Below are 18461 nucleotides of genomic sequence, written 5' to 3'. Positions count from 1 at the left end.
ATCGTAATGGTAGATTCCCACTAGTGTTACAGTGGGACTCTGCCAAAATGCTCGTGGAAACCTGATTCCATCTAGCTGCATTTACAGCCCTTTTGGTACATTGGAACGTAGGACTTATGAGCAGGAGTAGACCATTCAGTCCTTCAAGCCTGCTCCATCATTCAGTAAGGTCATGGTTGATCTGGTTGTGGTCTCAACTTCACTTTGCTGTGTATCCCCATAACCCTTGTCTCCCTTGTCTATCTAAAATCTGTCTAACTCTGCCTTGAATAAATTAAATGACCCCAGTAACAGAGATTCAGGAAACTTAAGGAATTGTGGTTCATCTACCATACCTCCAGACCTTACAACATTCACATGCCTGGACATCCCAGTTATAGCATGGCCATTTCTCTATTATAAACATGTTAACAAACATCCTGCAATCCAAACAAGTAAGACATGGTTAAGCACCTGGAGGTGAAATATGGCCACAGGCCAGTGCTGTGCACTTCACTTCAGCCTCTTAGCCCAGGACTCACTGCCCCTTTCAATCTGCTAAGGCCAAGACCAAGTGAGGAGCTCCACATGCAGATTAGCTTCTTAATGTATCAAGCTACCTTAACGGTACTTAGAGCCAGCGCAGAGCTCATCTCAGCCCTGCTCTCCCTCCATCCAGCTCCAACACCTTGCCAAGAATAGGAAACATTGCTATCAAACTTGATCACGTACTGACACAAACCTAACAAAACACAACCCATGGATTTTTGATTTGGTGAGGAAATGGGTGGGCAGGTGGAACTCAACTCCAAAAATCTCAGAATTTCATTGAAATAAAGAGTTTGGTGTGTTCAAGTACCGTGAATCGCTGGCTCTTCCAAAAAAAAATTAACATGTCATAATTCTTCACTTCAGAGCAGATGTTCCCATGGAGTGGGGCTGCTACTACAGCACCAGAAGAGGTGGGGGGGGGAACCTTAAAGAACCCTCAAAACTCAGATCAACTGGTCCACTCAAGGCCTTGGCCAAAACCAGGGGCCTCAGCAGGTAAGTGTTTGAGCCTGACTGGAGGGAGGGGAGGCTGCTACATTGGGGTATCTCACAGCCTTTACCATAGCTTCCTAGGGCCTAGCTCCAGCTGCTCCATGGGAACTGGGACGTGGTGGTAAATGGGGCAGACAGGAGAAAAATTCTCTGGGGACCTAGTGCCTGCCCATCTGCCATTTGTATGGAGCAGACGAGGAAGCGGCATATAGCGGCAGTACCCAATGGAAATTTGGCAGGCCTCACCGCCTAAATGTAGCCTAATGTTCTGTTGCAAAGTTGCCCACTTCTGGCTGGAACCACAGTGGAGAATTTCTTCTATGCAAACTCAACTGACATTTCAACTATTATGGTTCCGTTAATAGACTCTTGGCCGACAGAGAGAAGTTGAAAGCTGTTATCATTCAGCAATGGATTAGGATACTCCATTTTTGCTCAGAGTAAAAAGTAAACTCTGAAATAACTATTGTAAGAAAGAAAGCAGCAAAATCTTTTGAGACAACATCTTAGGCTAGTGTGCAGGTGCAACAAGTCATTAGGAAAGCTAATAGAATGTTATCGTTTATTGGGAGGGGAATTGAATATAAAAGTAGGGAGTTGTACAGGGCACTGGTGAGACTACATCTGGAGTACTGTGTAAGCATTGGTCTCCTTATTTAAAGAAAAATGTAAACACATTTGAAGCAGTTCAGCGAAGGTTTACTAGACTAACACCAGGAATGGGTAGATTTTCTTATGATGGACGATTGGACAGGTGAGGCTTGTTTCCACTGGAGTTTAGAAGAGTAAGAGGTGACTTGATCGAAACCTTTAAGATCCTGAGGGGTCTTGACAGGGTGAGTGGGGAGAGGATGTTTCCCCTTGTGGTAGAATCTAGGACTAGGGGTCACTGTTTAAAAATAAGGGATCGCTCATTTAAGACAGAGATGAGGAGAATTTTTTTCTCTCAGAGAGTCGTGATCGTTTGTAACTCTCTTCCTCAAACAGCAGTGGAAACCGGGTCTTTGAATATTTTTAAGGCAGAGCTGGATAGTTTCTTGATTAACAATGGGGATGAAAGGTGATCGGGGATAGGTGGGAGGTTACAATCAGGTCAGTCATGATCTTATTGAATGGTGGATCTGGCTTGAAAGGCTGAGTGGCCTACTCCTGCTCCTGGTTCATATGTGCGTATGTAAATGAAAATTCGTCTTCTGAAAGTCCTTGTGTGGCCAATGACGATGTATGGCTGTGAAAGCTGGACCATCAAGAAGAGTGACAAGGCTCGAGTAAGAGCATTCGAAATGAAAGCACTCAGACAGGTATTACTTGTGTCATGGATAGTCAAGCGGACAAACGAGTGAGTGCTCGACAAAGCTGTTGTTAAGAGAAACTTGTTTGAGGCAGTGATACCAAGGAAACACGTATTTTGGACACATGACGTGAACAGGAGGGGACTGTTTGCAAAAAGAGGCAATGCAAGGCAAAACACCTGATAAACCTACACAAGGAAGACATGGATGGATAATATCAGAAGGTAGACTGGCCTCTTTATGGGGCAGGCTGCAAGGGCGGTGGAGAATAGAAATCAGTTTATTTTATTCATTCATGGGAATGTGGGGGTTGCTGACTAGGCCAGCACTTATTGACCACCCCTAACTGCGCTGTTGAGAGGGCATGTAAGAGTCAACCACATTGCTGTGGGTCTGCGGTCACATGTAGTTCAGACCAAGTAAGGGCGAGTGGAGAAATATTGTTCATAATGTGGCCAACCGTGGGAACAAGAATGGATAAAAGACAAGACAAGACAAGTCACCAAATAAAAATCTATTTTCTGGCAACAAAAACCATTTTACTATAAATGATGTTCCAACTCAATAAACATTATTAACTGCTGACATGGCACATATATAATTATGTCTTTATTGTGAAAGAATTTAAAATTGCTAATGTCATTACTAATGTACCCATCTTTGGATTAGATCCAGATCCTGTGCAGAATGTGCTGGATTTGTCTGAAAGTATTTAATTAAATCGTGGGGCAGAATTTACACTTTGGGAGTGGACAACAGGAGCCAGGACAGTATCCAAGTCCCCAAATCATTACCAAAGGGGGAGGCTGCCACTGATTCAATTGACATGGAGACAAGTTCCCCATTTAATTAAGGGTGGCAGGCAGACTCTAGAAGTTGGAGGGCCAATCAGGATCTTCCAGTTTGAAAGAGCAGCAGGCTGTGATAAAGGGTAAGTAAACGAGAGGGTACTTCAAAAATTTAAATAAAAAGCTTGGGGGTAAGGGGAAGGATTCCTTCTGCAGGGTGTCTTCTGGCTGCACCCATACCCAAGTAGGCAAGGGTTGGCCTGTAGTCCTACCTGGATTATTGGACCTCTAGGGACCCTTCTCCAGGCATTTGAACTGCTCCTCATCCCAGTTGGCCTTCTGTTAATGTTCTTAAGCAGGCTATAAATGAGCTTAATTGGCTGCCCACCTCATGGGAATGGGCACCCAAATCAGCCTCCATTAAAATGACCGGCACCAGGAGCATGCTTGGGAACCAGACACGCCAGCCAGTGCCGATATTTTGGGATATTCTCTGTCTCCATTCCCAAGCTTGGCAGGGGCTGGAATTTCTCTGCAAGGGTAGTCGTTTGCATTGACTTGAATAAAGAGATCCTAGTCTTTAGGAGCCCTGCTTCCCCTGGCCCTAGGAGTAACATTAAAAAAAAAGGATAAGGCCACCTTCTGGTGCTGAGTCCTCTTCTCATAATTGGTTGGAACAGTTTCGTCCTCACCAATCTACCTGTTGCAGGTGCATCAGTCCATGACAGTATTAGTAAGAGTATCCACTGCACAGTCCTTGTTGAGGCAAAGTTAGCCTTCACACTGAGGATGCCCTCTATCATGTTGAGTGGCACAATCACCATGTTAAATGGGATAGATTTCAAACAGATGTAGCAATTCAAAACCCGCCATCCATGAGACGCTGTGGGCCTTCAGAGCAGCAAAATTGTACTCAACGACAATCTGTAGCCTCATGACCCAACTTATCCCTCATTCAAGCCCAGGGATCAACGTTGGATCAATGAAGAGTGCAGGAAGGCATGTCAGGGTCAGCACGAGGCATACCTGGTGAAGCTGCAACGCAGGACTACTTGTGCTCCAAACAGCACAAGTGATGGACAGAGCTAAGTAATCCCACAACCAACAGATCAGATCTAACCTCTGCAGTCCTTGCCACAGCTATTTGTGAAAGTTGGTGGACAATTAAGCAACTCATTGGAGGAGGAGGCTCTGCAAATATCCCCTTCCTCAATGATGGGGTTACCCAACACATTCGTGCAAAAGGATGAAGCATTCACAACAATCTTCAGCCAGAAGTGCCAAGTGGATGATTCCTCTGGGCCTTCTACAAGGTCCCCAGCATCACAGATGCCAGTCTTCAGCCAATTCAATTCATTCCATGTGGTATCAATAAATGGCTGAAGGCACTGGATATGGCAAAGGCTATGGGCCCTGACAACATTTTGACAATTGTACTGAAGACTTGTGTTCTGGAACTAGCCAAGCCCTTGGACATGTTGGCCCAGTACAACCACAACACTGGTATCTAACCAACAGTGTGGAAAATTGCCCAGGTATGACCTGTCTACAAAGAGCAGGACACATCCAACCCAGCCAATTAACGCCCTCACCAGTCTAGTCTCGAACACCAACAAAATGATGGAAGGAGTCATCGACAGTGCTATCAAGCAGCACTCAATCAGCAATAACCTGCTCACTGACACCCAGTTTGGGTTCCGCCAGGGCCACTCAGCTCCTGAATTCATTACAGCCTTGGTCCAAACATGGATAAAAGAGCTGAACTCCCAAGATGAGGTGAGAGTGACTGCCCTAGACATCAAGAGAGCATTTAATCAAATGTGGCATCAAGGGGTCCTAGCAAAACTGGAGTCAGCGGGAATCAGTGGGAAAACTCTCCGCTGGTTGGAGTCATACCTAGCACAAAGGAAGATGGCTGTTGGAGGTCAATCACCCCAATCCCAGGATGTTGCGACAGGAGTTCCTCAGGGAAGTGTTCTAGGCCCAACCATCTTCAGCTGCTTCACCAATGACCTTCTTTCCATCATAAGGTCAGAAGTGGGAATGTTCGCTGACGATTGCACAATGTTCAGCACCATTCGCGGCTCCTCTGATACTGAAGCAGCCTGTGTTCAAATGCATCAAGACCTGGACGATATTCAGCCTTGGGCTGATAAGCGGCAAGCAACATCTGCGCCATACAACTGCCAAGTAATAACATTTCCAACAGGAGAGAATCTAAACATCAATGGCACCACCATTTCTCAGTGCTCCACTATCAGCATTCTGGGGGTTACCATTGACCAGAAACTGAACTGGACTAGCCATATAAATACTGTGGCTAGTAGAGCAGGTCAGAGGCTGGGAATTCTGCAGTGGGTAACTCACCTCCTCACTCCTCAAAGCCTGTCCACCATCTACAAGGCATAGGTCAAGAGTGTGATGGAATACTCCCCACTTGCCTGGGTGAGTGCAGCTCCAACAACACTCAAGAAGCTTGACACCATCCAGGACAATGGTGGCTCACCATCACCTTCTCATGGGCAATAAATCCTGGCCTATCCTGCAACACCCATATCCTGTGAAAGAATAAATTGTTTAAAAATTGATGCATTCACTGAAATATCTTCCAAATCTTGGTTTGGTTTTGACAACACAGTACTGTACTGCAAGTGTCTGCATGACCCCAATTGAAAGGCACTGAGTCACTTTGAAGTTGATAGTATCATAGGCATAGCTAATTAAAAGATGGAAAAGCACATCATTGGGAGAAGTCCAGGATTTTGGATAATTAAGTGTATTTAGATTAGTCATTAACGAAGTCTTTGAATTTATTCATTTGAGTTGTAACAATTCCTTCAGGTTTCACAATATCATCCGTTCAAACAATCATCTGTGTTGTTTTCCCAATTCTGATCAGTTGGGTAGAACAGAACACTTTATTGAAGCAAAGATCCACCATGTAAGAGGACACATATCGTGTGACTGTGATGACATGTGTATATTTTTATACTTCTGAGCTTATGTATATACTCTGTGTAGGCAAGGCTAAGCCATGTTTATGTGTGTCCAGGATTAATCAAAGGTGGGGTTACTGTATAACGTGTGGGATGAAAGCCTAAAGGTGTTATCTTCTTGCATTTTGCAATGAGGCCTTATGGTGGGTCATAACTTACAAGGAAACAGGGTAGGTAGATCTGAAATTAGCATCTGGGGATAGGTTTGAAATTGATTTGTAGCTGTTGCATTTCAAAAGAATCTCAAAGGATTGAAAGAACATTTGCATTTTACAGGAGGATTGTGAGTTAACAGGGGCAAGCTTTTTAAATTTTATTGACCCGAAGTAGAAGTAAAATAGGAACATGAAAGGCCTTGATATTTGGGAACCTGAGTTTTCAAATAAATATTTAAAGGCAATGGAGAACTAAGATGAAAGGGGTGAAAAGGTATTTATGAAAATGGTGTTTCAGCTGTAGGAGTTGCTATGGGGATGGGGGTGGGGGGGCAGTCCCACTGAAGGCAATTAAGTATGGACAATAAATGCTGGTCTAGCCAGCAATGCCCACATCCCATAAATGAATAAAGAAAAAGCCAACTCCTGTGTTTTGGAGTGCGCTGAAAAGCTGTGAAAGTATTTTAATTGAAGAAAGCAACTCAGTTTTGGGCTAGGAGAATATTTGTCCTGAGAAACAGTTTGTTTTAAATCTCCCTTTGCAAAATCCACATCAGCGTGGATTTGTACTCGGAAGTGGTGGAGTGTACTTCTGTTTAAAGTGGAAGAAATTTCTCAGTTTGGGTAATATTTATTGATTTTATGGTTAAGAATCTATAAGGGCTGTTTCAATGTTTCAATGTCTACCTTTGATAAAGCATTTTAGAGGTTATTTTGTAAGAGTTTTTTCTGTATATCTTTTATCTTGTGTGTTTAAGCTTTTTTTCCCTTTTTTAATAAACATTTTTAATTCTTAAAATTTTGGAAGTTATCACTGGATTCCGTGCTTTCGTGTTGCATAGCTTTTCTTTCTCATTTCTACAATACAGAAAAAAATTTACAGTCAGTCAGGATGGATTTCCATCTGAGTTCTGGCTCGCTCAGCATTAATATCAGCTGCGGTTGCAACAGTGACGAACAAAATACTCATCAGAATACATAATAAAGTTCATTGCAACAAACTTTCCAAGCCCACATACCCTTCTGTTGCATGGAGTGGGAAGATCTCAGCTTGTGGATGCAAAATGTTTGGTATAAAGCTAGGCAACAAAGGACCATAGACAAAACACATCTGCTTAGCATCTGGAACAAAGATAAAAGGCGTAATTTTTCACTCTGGGTCTAAGTCCTTTGGCGGGAGCAGGAAGTCAGAATGACCTCCACTGGAGAGCAGGGCAGGTGAGCATGTTGAATCGTGCGCTACTCATCTGATTAGTTATGCAGCCAGGCAGATTACATCACATCACATGGCAGGGCTGGCAGGAATTCACGCACTCTGGCATCATGTCCGGATGCCCTACTTAAAGCACCCGGACAGCCAGTGATTCAGCACGCCAGGACATCAGGACACCGAGATGGCCTATAGGAAGCAGCATGCACTGGGCCCACGGTTCAGCAATGCCTCCCTGGAGACTCTCCTCCAGGCTGTGGAGGACAGGGGGAGACGTTCTCCTTCCCAGCAAGAGCAGGAGACCCACAGCACGACTCACCACAGTGGCCAGTGAGGAGGTCGCCAGGGTGGTCAATGGCACAGGGGTGCAGAGGAGGACCGCCCTGCTATGTAGGAAACACATGAATGATTTAATCCGCGCCACCAAAAGCTATCAAAGTAGGCCTGGGTACGAGCAACAGTGCATCTTTCAGATAGAACGCACAACTGCCAATGTGTCAGTGGTGGAGGGATTCAATGGTGAGGGTGCTGGTGTCCAGCTTCCTGAGTGCTGTTGGAGCTATGCTCATCCAGGCGAGCGGACAGCATTCCCGCAAGCTCCTCACATGTTCCATGTATGTGGTAGACAGGCACTGCGGAGACACAATGTCACATTTCAGACACAGAACTAGCAGCACGTGACCTGCTTCTGCATCAGAAGTGCTCACAATTCATCTAGTGTCTGTACTCAGGAGAAGACAACGCCCAACAGGCGTGAGAGGGAGAAGATGAGAGGGGACATCCCCAACATCTGGCCCTGCACACAATTTGAGCAGCAGGCTGCCGAGCTGATAGGGGAGGACCGTGACCAAGACTTGGTGAGGTAGGTCTCCCCCAAGCATCCATTGAGGAAGCATGTTTCACCTCTGCAAATCAGGATCTGTTGGTGCAATGTAGGAGGCAGCCTAGGCAGTCACTCATTCTCTCTTCTCTCCATTCTAGGTGCCAGGGGGAAAAGGGTGAGATCAGCCCCTGTACCTGAACTCAGCCAGAGTCTGCAGGAGATCTCGAAAGAGGACAGAGATGGCTTCTCACCTCTACAGCCCTCATAGCTTTCACCTGCACCCTCCACCAGCCCAGAGGCACTCACCTCGATGGCTCATTGATCTAGTTTAGCCTCGGGCTCACACTCTGATGGTCACTGCACGGACGTGTGTCCACAGCAGGAGGAGGCAGTGACAGCCAATCTCCCCGGTGATCAGAGATCTACTGGAGAAGAGGCCTCTGATAAGTCTGAGTCAAGTGATTTGCCTCTGAGAGCCGTCATGGAGAAGATGCTGAAGTATCATCAGGGTGCAAGGGAACATCAGGTAGAGTTGTCAGAGGCACTCAGCAGAGTGGCACGTGAGGCAGAAGAGTCCGTCTGCGTCCTCTCTGATGCGATGGCACTGAAATGCGAGCACTTGGAGGGCTCCATGAGGAGAATAGCGGACACCATGGAGAACCTAGTCCAGCAGAACGTCCAGTTTCTAGCAGAGATGTGCACAGACCTGCATTCCATCACTATAGCCATGGGTGAGCTTACACAGTGGGAATGCAAGAGGGGGACAGGGCACCTTGACCTCTCTCCAGATGTTCTGTCTTCTCAAGGAGCCAGGGAGGGACCCACGGCTATCCAAAGTGGGGAGGAGTGTCAGGCAGATATCCCTGGGGCTTGCACCCAGGACTCTCTAAAGGTGTCCATACGTTCCAAGTCCCCTCTGCCTGTGACCCCATCAGCTCCAGCCTCTGAGGCCACTGAGGGTTTAGCTGCCTCGGAGCAGGAGACCCAAAGAAGGCCAGGGCCCTCCAGGCCTCGAGCCTCCAAAGGACTGGTGACAAAGTCATGAAAGACAACAGGGCATAGCAGTCAGGAGATTGCCTCCACCCCTGCTGCGGATGTCGGAGAAGAACCTAGATGTAGCGGTAGGGTAAGAGAAACTAAGGAACATTAAGTTGACACTGGCGGCATGGGTGTACAATCATTGTATATAGTTACTGCACCTTTGTAAATTTATGAATCATTTCACTTCATGGCGGTCTTGTGGGTTTTTCTTGCTGCTGTATTATTGGCAGTGTGCACTCCCTCCCTTCCAGGAGGAGATCAAGGCTGGGTCTATGTCCCCCTGATTTATGCCTCATATAGAGGTATCGCTCTTTGCCAAGGCTCCTACAGGCATGTGCAAGAAGCTTCCCACTCACACTGGTCTCTTCGCTCCACTGCGCTTTGGACCCTATAGAGAGGCCTTTGCCTTGTCAGAGTAGATGATCAGGATTCTCCTTCAGTTGTCCAGTTGAGCTGACTTTCAGCTCCACCCACCCAAGAGCCCTCCACCCACCTAGCATTTTTTCTGTTGGACATTGAGGGTGTCAACACCCTGATATGCCTTTGCCTCAGGATGTTGCACATCACCTTCCAAACTGTCTCCAACACCTTCTACCCACCTCCTGTAACCCATCACAACACCACCCTCATTGCCATCAACCAACCCCCGATGTTACTTTCACCCTCCCATCGGTCACCCTTGTACCTCCACCCACCAATCATCCTAAACCCCTTCACATGCCTTCCCTCCCAGATAAGCCCACAACTATCACAGCCTCCATGCTCATCCTGATCCTGCCCACTCCCAGAAGCCGTGTTCTTATCCACTTCGACAACTCCCCAGACAAAACCTACTCCCGCCACACCTGGACATTCACCCTCCCACCCTGCCGCATCCCAGTGACCCCCCCCCCACCACCTCGCAGTCACTGTGATCTCCCACCACTTTTATTGTGAGTTCGTCCCCTAAGATTCCAGCATTGACACTACTGACCCAGCCCTCTGAACATATCCCCGCACCCACCTCTTCAAGGCTTCCTGGCTCTCCCCCGCTTCAAGCATTCCTGGCTCCACCTATCCCTGCCCGCGCTGTGTTTTCCAAACCCCCCCCACCCCAACGATGTGTGTTCCAATCTTACCCCTTGTGTTTCGACCCCTGACGTCTGTTCCAACCACACCTCCATGTCTTCCCATATCTTCCCTGCACCTTCAAACATCCTCCCACATCCTTCCAGCACGCCCCTCCCCCATGTCTTCCAGCATCGCCCAACTGCTCCCCCCGCCTGTGTACTCCATCATCCCGCTGGTTGTTTTTTGGCACACGTCATACCTGCGGTCATGTGGTCCTCTGGTGCTCCAAGCCGCAGCTTCCCAGGTAAGTGCTCGACAGGTGTGTTTCAACAATGTCATCAGGTGCCATACAAATGCAAGTCTTTCTTTTACACAAGTGGCCGTTTGCTAATCGCTGGAGCGTATAAACTAAGCAACATCTCACCTCATGGACGTCACCCTCGTTAAAAGGAGTACAATAGTTTACAAAACTTTGTTTAGTGAAGAAGAATTCTGCACCACTTTTGCAATAATAACGTCACTTGATAATGTCCCATGATAACGGTGCAATGATGGGTTTCAACTCCAGCTCCGTCATTAGATTATAGAGTAAGTTTAGCAAGTCCAAGGATATCGGGAGCTCCATCAATCGGGCAGAATGGTTTCCACAGCAAATTCTTTGGGCTGCCTTCCATTGTATTTCTTCTTGTGTGTCTGTAAGCTGTCACCAAACATGGTGTGAACAAGACAAAGCGTAAAAAGTAAATAAACGAAAGGGAGCAGTATGTTTCAATTAAATTTAGTAAAGGGGGAAATATCCAATAAAAACAGAAAATTCTAGAAAAACTCAGCATGTCTGACAGCATCTGCGGGGACGGAAACAGAGTTAATGTTTTAGAGTTCGCGTGACTCTTTAGAGCTATAGAGAAGTAGAAATGTGATGGATTTTATACTGTTTAAGTGGGAGGGGGAAGTGGTGGAACAGGTAAAGCAGGATAGAACTCCTCTCACTTCCTCCAAATAAAAGGTGTGGCTATGGGTACCCGCATGGGCTCCAGCTGTGCCTGTCTCTTTATGGGGTATGTGGAACATTCCTTGTTCCAGTCCTACTCCGGCCCCCTCCCACAACTCTTTCGCCGGTACATCGATGATTACTTCGGTGCCGCTTCGTGCTCTCGTCGGGACTTGGAAAAATTTATTAATTTTGCTTCCAATCTCCACCCCTCCATCATTTTCACGTGGTCCATCTCTGACACTTCCCTTCCCTTCCTTGACCTCTCTGTCTCAATCTCTGGTGATAGACTGTTCACCAATATCCATTACAAGCCCACCGACTCCCACAGCTATCTCGACTACAGCTCCTCACACCCCGCTTCCTGTAAGGACTCCATCCCATTCTCTCAGTTCCTTCGCCTCCGTCGCATCTGTTCTGATGATGCTACCTTCAAAAACAGTTCCTCTGACATGTCTTCCTTCTTCCTTAACCAAGGTTTTCCACCCACGGTCGTTGACAGGGCCCTCAACCGTGTCCGGCCCATCTCCCGCGCATCCGCCTTCATGCCTTCTCTTCCCTCCCAGAAACATGATAGGGTCTCCCTTGTCCTCACTTATCACCCCACCAGCCTCCGCATTCAAAGGATCATCCTCCGCCATTTCCGCCAACTCCAGCATGATGCCAACACCAAACACATCTTCCCTTCACCTCCCTCAGCGGCATTCCATAGGGATCGTTCCCTCCGGGACACCCTGGTCCACTCCTCCATCACCCCCTACTCCTCAACCCCCACCTATGGCACCTCCCCAAGCCCATGCAAAAGATGTAACACCTGCCCCTTCACTTCCTCTCTCCTCACCGTCCAAGGGCCCAAACACTCCTTTCAAGTAAAGCAGCATTTCACTTGCACTTCCCCCAACTTAGTCTACTGCATTCGTTGCTCCCAATGCGGTTTCCTCTACATTGAAGAGACCAAACGTAAACTGGGTGACCGCTTTGCAGAACACCTTCGGTCTGTCTGCAAGAATGACCCAAACCTCCCTGTCACTTGCCATTTTAACACCCCACCCTGCTCTCTTGTCCACATGTCTGTCCTTGGCTTGCTGCATTGTTCCAGTGAAGCCCAACGCAAACTGGAGGAACAGCACCTCATCTTCCGACTAGGCACTTTACAGCCTTCCGGACTGAATATTGAATTCAACAACTTTAGGTCTTGAGCTCCCTCCTCCATCCCCACCCCCTTTCTATTTCTTCCCCCTTCCTTTTGTTTTTTCCAATAATTTATATAGATTTTTCTTTTCCCACCTATTTCCATTATTTTTAAATCTTTTATGCCTCCCCAACTCCACTAGAGCTGTACCTTGAGTGCCCTACCATCCATTCTTAATTAGCACATTCATTTAGATAATATCACCAACTTCAACACCTGTGTCTTTTTGTTCTTTTGCCTGTGACATCTTTTGATTATCTGCTCCTATCACTGCTTGCTTGTCCCTACAACAACACCCCCCCCCCTCCACTTTTCTCCACCCACCCAACCCCACCCACACCCCCCCCCCCCCGCCCCCCCCACCTCCCTACCCTCCACCCACACCGCCCCCCCCCCCCAACCTTAAACCAGCTTATATTTCACCCCTTTCCTTGGATTCACCTAGTTCTGTTGAAGGGTCATGAGGACTCGAAACGTCAACTCTTTCTTCTCCACCGATGCTGCCAGACCTGCTGAGTTTTTCCAGGTAATTCTGTGTTTGTTAAAGCAGGATAGAAGATCAGCGCAAGGTAGGAGAGATTGACAAAGAGGTCATGGACACAAGAGAAAGGGAGTGTTAATGGTGGTGGTGAGGGCTAAAGAGGGTGCTGATAGTGGGATCAAGGTAAGGAAACAGAATGTGTGAATAGCAGAATAAGGGTCAGCTTCATCTTCATGGAAATGTCCAGTTGCTTTACTTTAAATCTGTCGTGCTTTCATACAAGCAAAAAATATTTTTAAAAACCCAAATCCACCTCCTTTCTTCAATTGGCTGTTTTATCTGCTTTCTAGAACCAGCTGCTGCAAAGCTTTTCCTCCTTAATCAATATATTTCTTTCTCTTGATCTTGTACCCTACCTCCCTGTAACTGAGCATCATTGTAAAGTTAAATGCTACTGTCAAGGTATTAAAAAAATTGAATTCTCCTTGAACACCCCATTTTGTTTTTACCATTCCCAAGCCTGATTGGCTCCTAGCTTTCTTTCTGCCCTTAGCATCCCATTCCAATTGCATCTCAGTTCTTGACTTCAGTGTTGTCAAATCATATAGTTGGCGAGGAAAATAAAAAGTCTATTGATTTTTAGAGCATTTCATGCGTTCATCCATAATATTCCACGTCTAACAGCTTATTGATGTGCTCTTCTTTCCACACTAATTGGCTGATGCTTCAGTGAAGACTCTCTTTGGCTTCACTATATTGTCTCTCCTTTCTATTACCCATCATTATTTTGGATCAATCAGGATTAAAAAAAAAGGAAAAATCTTTCATTTCCATTGTGCCTTTCACATCCTCAGCACTTCTCAAAGCGTCTTTCAACCCATTAGGTACTTTTGAAGCATGGTCACTGGTGTAATGTAGGAAATGTAGCAGCCAATTTGTGTACACTGGAAGAAAGAAATATAATGGACAAATGAACAAGAGGCTACTACCCTTATGCACCATTAAGCCTGTATGGCTTTAATTCAAAAAGCAGCGGGGGAGTTCTGCTTGATACCTTGGTCAATATTTATCCCTTTAAACAAACATTACTAAGAGACAGATGATCTGGTCATTATTTCATCACTGTTGGTGGGAGTTTGTAAATTGGCTGCCATGCTTCCCACATGACAATAGTGACCAAACTTCAAAAGTAGCTGTAAAGCACTTTGAATGTCCTGAAGGTCTGAAAAGCATTGTACCATTTCAGTCCCACAAACAGCAATGTGATAATGACCAGGGTAATTTGTTTCAGCGATGTTAGTTGATACAAATATGGGCCAAGAAATTGGGAATAAATCTCCTGCTCATCTTCAACGGGGACTTAATTGTGCAGAACTGTGTTAGCCTCTTATTCAGCTGCTCAATGTGTTTCGTTTCTCCACTTTGTCCAGCCTCATATAATGCAACCGGAACTATCTTTATGACGTTTAAACTCTGTTCAGCTGGGATCACAAGTTGTTATAACAAGGTTTCTAATGATGAGGACTTGGAAATGACTGTGGTATTAACAACAACATAGATAGCATTTTTAATGCCCAATGGTACTTCATTACAACATTATGAAACAAAATTTGACTGTGAACCGCAGAAGATGTTATGTTAGATGACTGAGGGCTTGGTCAAAGGGTTTGGTTTTAAGGAGCATCTTAAAGGAGGAAAGAGAGGCAGCTGAATGTAGGGAGGGTCTTTCACAGCTTTGGACCAAGGCAACTATAGGCAATTTGCTTTCATCAGGCTCTGTCACATCCTATCAAAGTTAGCTGGACCGAGATCTCGGGGCTGGATTTTACCATCCCTCTGGAGATGGACTGGGAGGCAGGAGGCCTCATAAAATGGCAGCAAGAGGCATTGGAGGGAGAGCCCAATGTCTTACCATTGCCCTGAAGCACTCGGAGCAGTGGGAACAGCATGGTGCAGCCGCCCGCCAACCAGAGGCCAATTAAACCATTTAATAGCCCAATGACGGGTCAGTTTTGACCCCCCTCTGGCATTTGACTGGCGCTGGGGAGACCCCAGTCAGGTAAACCATGGCAGCCCCCCAGGGGTACCTGGGGAGGGGGGGAGGGCGGATGATGCCTATCTTAATGGCTACTCCACTGCCCATGGAGTGGCCCCAGCAGTGGCAATAACTGTTTCTGTGGCTCTGGCACCACCGATGAAGGGCTCACTCCTCCGATCACCAGGATATACATTAAAGAACAAAGCTAAGCCAGTGTTGATGCACTTGTAAGTGAATGCACGGAATGTGGTTAACAAGATTGGTGAGTTGCAGACACAGATTGCCATGTGAGAATATGATGTTGTGGCTATAATAGAGACCTGGTTCAAAGAAGGGCAGGACTGGGTGTGAAATATTATGGATACAAGATCTTCAGAAAAGATAGGAAAGGGAAAAAAGGGAGTGGAGTGGTGGTATTGACTAAGGAGAGCATTGCCACGCTGGAGAGAGGGGACATCCCAGAGGGGTCGAGGACAGATTCTATTTGGCTAGAGCTAAGAAACATAAAAGATGCAATTACATTGCTCGGTGTAGTCTATAGGCCACCAAGTAGTGGGGATGTAGAGGAAGAAATTTGCAAGGAAATTACAGAGAGATGCAAAAATTATACAGCAATTATAATAGGGGACTTTAATTATCCAAAAATAGACTTGGATAGTGTTAGTATAAAGGAAAGAGAGCAGCTAGAGTTCTTCGAGTGTGTTCAGGCAAATTTTCTACAGCAGTATCTTTCCAGCCCAATGGGAAAGGAGGCAGTGCTAGACCTGGTTCTTGGGAATAAGGTGGACCAAGTAGGTCAAGTGTCAGGAGGAGAACTTTTGGGGCACAGTGATCATTGTATTATAAGGCTTAGGCTGACTCTTGAAAAGGGCAAAGAATAATCCAAAGTAAGAACAATTAACTGAGGGAAAGCCAATTTCAATGAGGGGTATGAACAGATCGGGGCCAAATAAATTGGAGTCAAAGGTTGGCAGGAAAAATGATAACAGAATAATAGGCTACCTTCAAAGAAGAGATGGTTCAAGCACAGTTAAGGTATACTCCCTTGAAAGGGAAAGGTAGGGCAAACAAGTCCAGATCTATCTGGATGACAAAAGAGATAAAGATTGGGATGAAGAAGAAGAAGTGTGCTTATAATAGGTGTCAAGTAAAAAATACAGTTGAGAACCAGGTTGAATATAGAAGGTCCAGATGGGAGGTGAGAAAGTAAATAAGAGAAGTAAAGAGGGTGCTTATGAAAAGAGACCGGCGTTCAACATAAAAGGGAATCCCAAAGTCTTATATAGACTTACAAATAGTAAAAAGGCGGTAAAAGGAATAGGGCCAATTAGGAACCAAAAAGGGGATTTGCACATACATATGAACATACAAATTAAGAGCAGGAGTAGGCCACGGCCTACGTGAGGGCAGGGGGCATGGCTGAGGTATCAAATGAATAAGTTGTATCTGTCTTTAACAAGGAAGAAGCCATGGTGCAAGAAGGTGTAATTCAGACAGTAGAAGGGATTAAAATTGATAAAGGTGGAATATTGGATCAGCTGTCTGTACTTAAAGTGGATCAGACACCAGGGCCGGATGAGATCCATCTAAGGACACTGAGGGAAGTGAGACTGAAAATTATGGCGGCCCTGGCAATAATTTTCCAGTTTTTATTAGACTCAGGCATGGTGCCAGGGAGGATTGGGGAACTGTAAATTTTACAAACACGTTCAAAAAAAGGTGTAAAGGGAAGCCCAGTAACTACAGGCTAGTCCGTTTAACTTCAGTGGTGGGAAAATTCTAGAATCAATAATCGGGAACAAAATTAATAGTCACATGGACAAATGTGGGTTAATTAAGGACAGCCAGCATGGATTTCTTAAGGGGAAGTCGTGTTTAACTAACTTGGTGTAGTATTTTGAAGAGGTAACAGAGGGGGTTGATGAGGGCAATGCAGTTGATGTGGTGCACATGGACTTCCAAAAGGCATTTGATACAGTGCCACATAACAGACTTGTGAGCAAAATTATAGCTTATGGAATAAAAGGGATAGTGGCAAAGTGAAGTGACAGGAAACAGTGAGTAGTGGTAAATGGATGATTTTCAGGCTGGAGGAAGGTTTGGAGTGGAGTTCCCCAGGGGTCAGTGTTGGGACCCTTGTTTTTCCTGATATATATTAATGACTTAAACCTTGGTATACAGGAAACAATTTCAAAATTTGAGGATGATATGAAACTTGGAAGCGTTGTGATCCATGAGGAGGATAGTGCAGAACTTCAAGAGGACATAGACAAGTTGGTGAAATGGGCAGACAGGTGGGGGGGGACATGGAGAGACATTGGGCAGAATTTTTACGTTGGCATGTGAGGGCGGGCCCAACACGCCAACGCATAAAATGACAGGCGATGACTTCAGGTGAGTATCCCGATGTCACCACGCGTCATCGCGAAATTTCGGTGGTCGGGCGCACTATGAGCTCTGATGCGCACCCACCATTAATGAACGGGCCACTTAAGACTCTTGACCCATTAATACACTGTGATTTTTCAGAGCCTGTGCGATTTTCAGGGCATCATATGGGCACAATGGGCAGGCGGGTAGGCCACATTTCCAAATATATCATCTATGGGCAGGATAAAGGGGTGAGTGGGCTTGCGAATGTTATTTGTTAGTCACTTACTTCTTAAAATTATTGCTACTTGCTTGTGTGAACAGGGAGAACTTGGAGAACTTCAAATCTCTTCGGAGCTGCTTGTACAGAAATAACAAGCTTCAGGTCAGGACTCAGGAGTAAACATAATTCTTGGGCCCTTGCAGGTTTTAGGTAGCCTTCCCTTAGCCTGGGAATGGGAGTTTTGCTCTCCTCTGGAGGCACCTCCTCTGAGGAGGAAGAGGGGGCCAGAAAGTGGAGGAAGCCAGGAGTCCATATTCAGCCTCCAGGGGAGGCATCTTTGGGAGGACAGGCGCAGGCCAAAGGGGCGAAGGGGCAACAGGAAGTGCAAGGCGTTAGGGGCCGCAGAAGATGCCATGATCCTGCTGCCAGGGTTTACAGGCGGCAAAGCAGCTACCTCAATATGTCAGAGGTACAGTGCCGAAGGAGGCTCCGTCTCTCAAGGGAGACAGTGATTTCCATCTATCAGATGATAGGCCCTGAGATCAACTCTATCTGTGTGGGTGGACACCCCATGCCAGTGGTGTTGAAGGTCACAGTGGCCCTCAACTTCTATGCCTCTGGCTCTTTCCAGTGATTGGTGGGTGATCTTTACGGAGTGTCCCAATCAGCTGTCCACAGTTGTGTCAAGCTGGTGACAGCTGCTCTGTTCAGGCCTGCATTGACCTTCATCCAATTCCGCTCGGACGAGGCCAGCCAGGTGGATCGAGCCACCCGCGTCCAGGGTGCAT

The sequence above is a fragment of the Carcharodon carcharias genome, chromosome 16 (assembly GCF_017639515.1).
Source record: "Carcharodon carcharias isolate sCarCar2 chromosome 16, sCarCar2.pri, whole genome shotgun sequence".
Classification (NCBI taxonomy): Eukaryota; Metazoa; Chordata; class Chondrichthyes; order Lamniformes; family Lamnidae; genus Carcharodon; species Carcharodon carcharias.
This window is presented reverse-complemented; position numbering follows the sequence as displayed.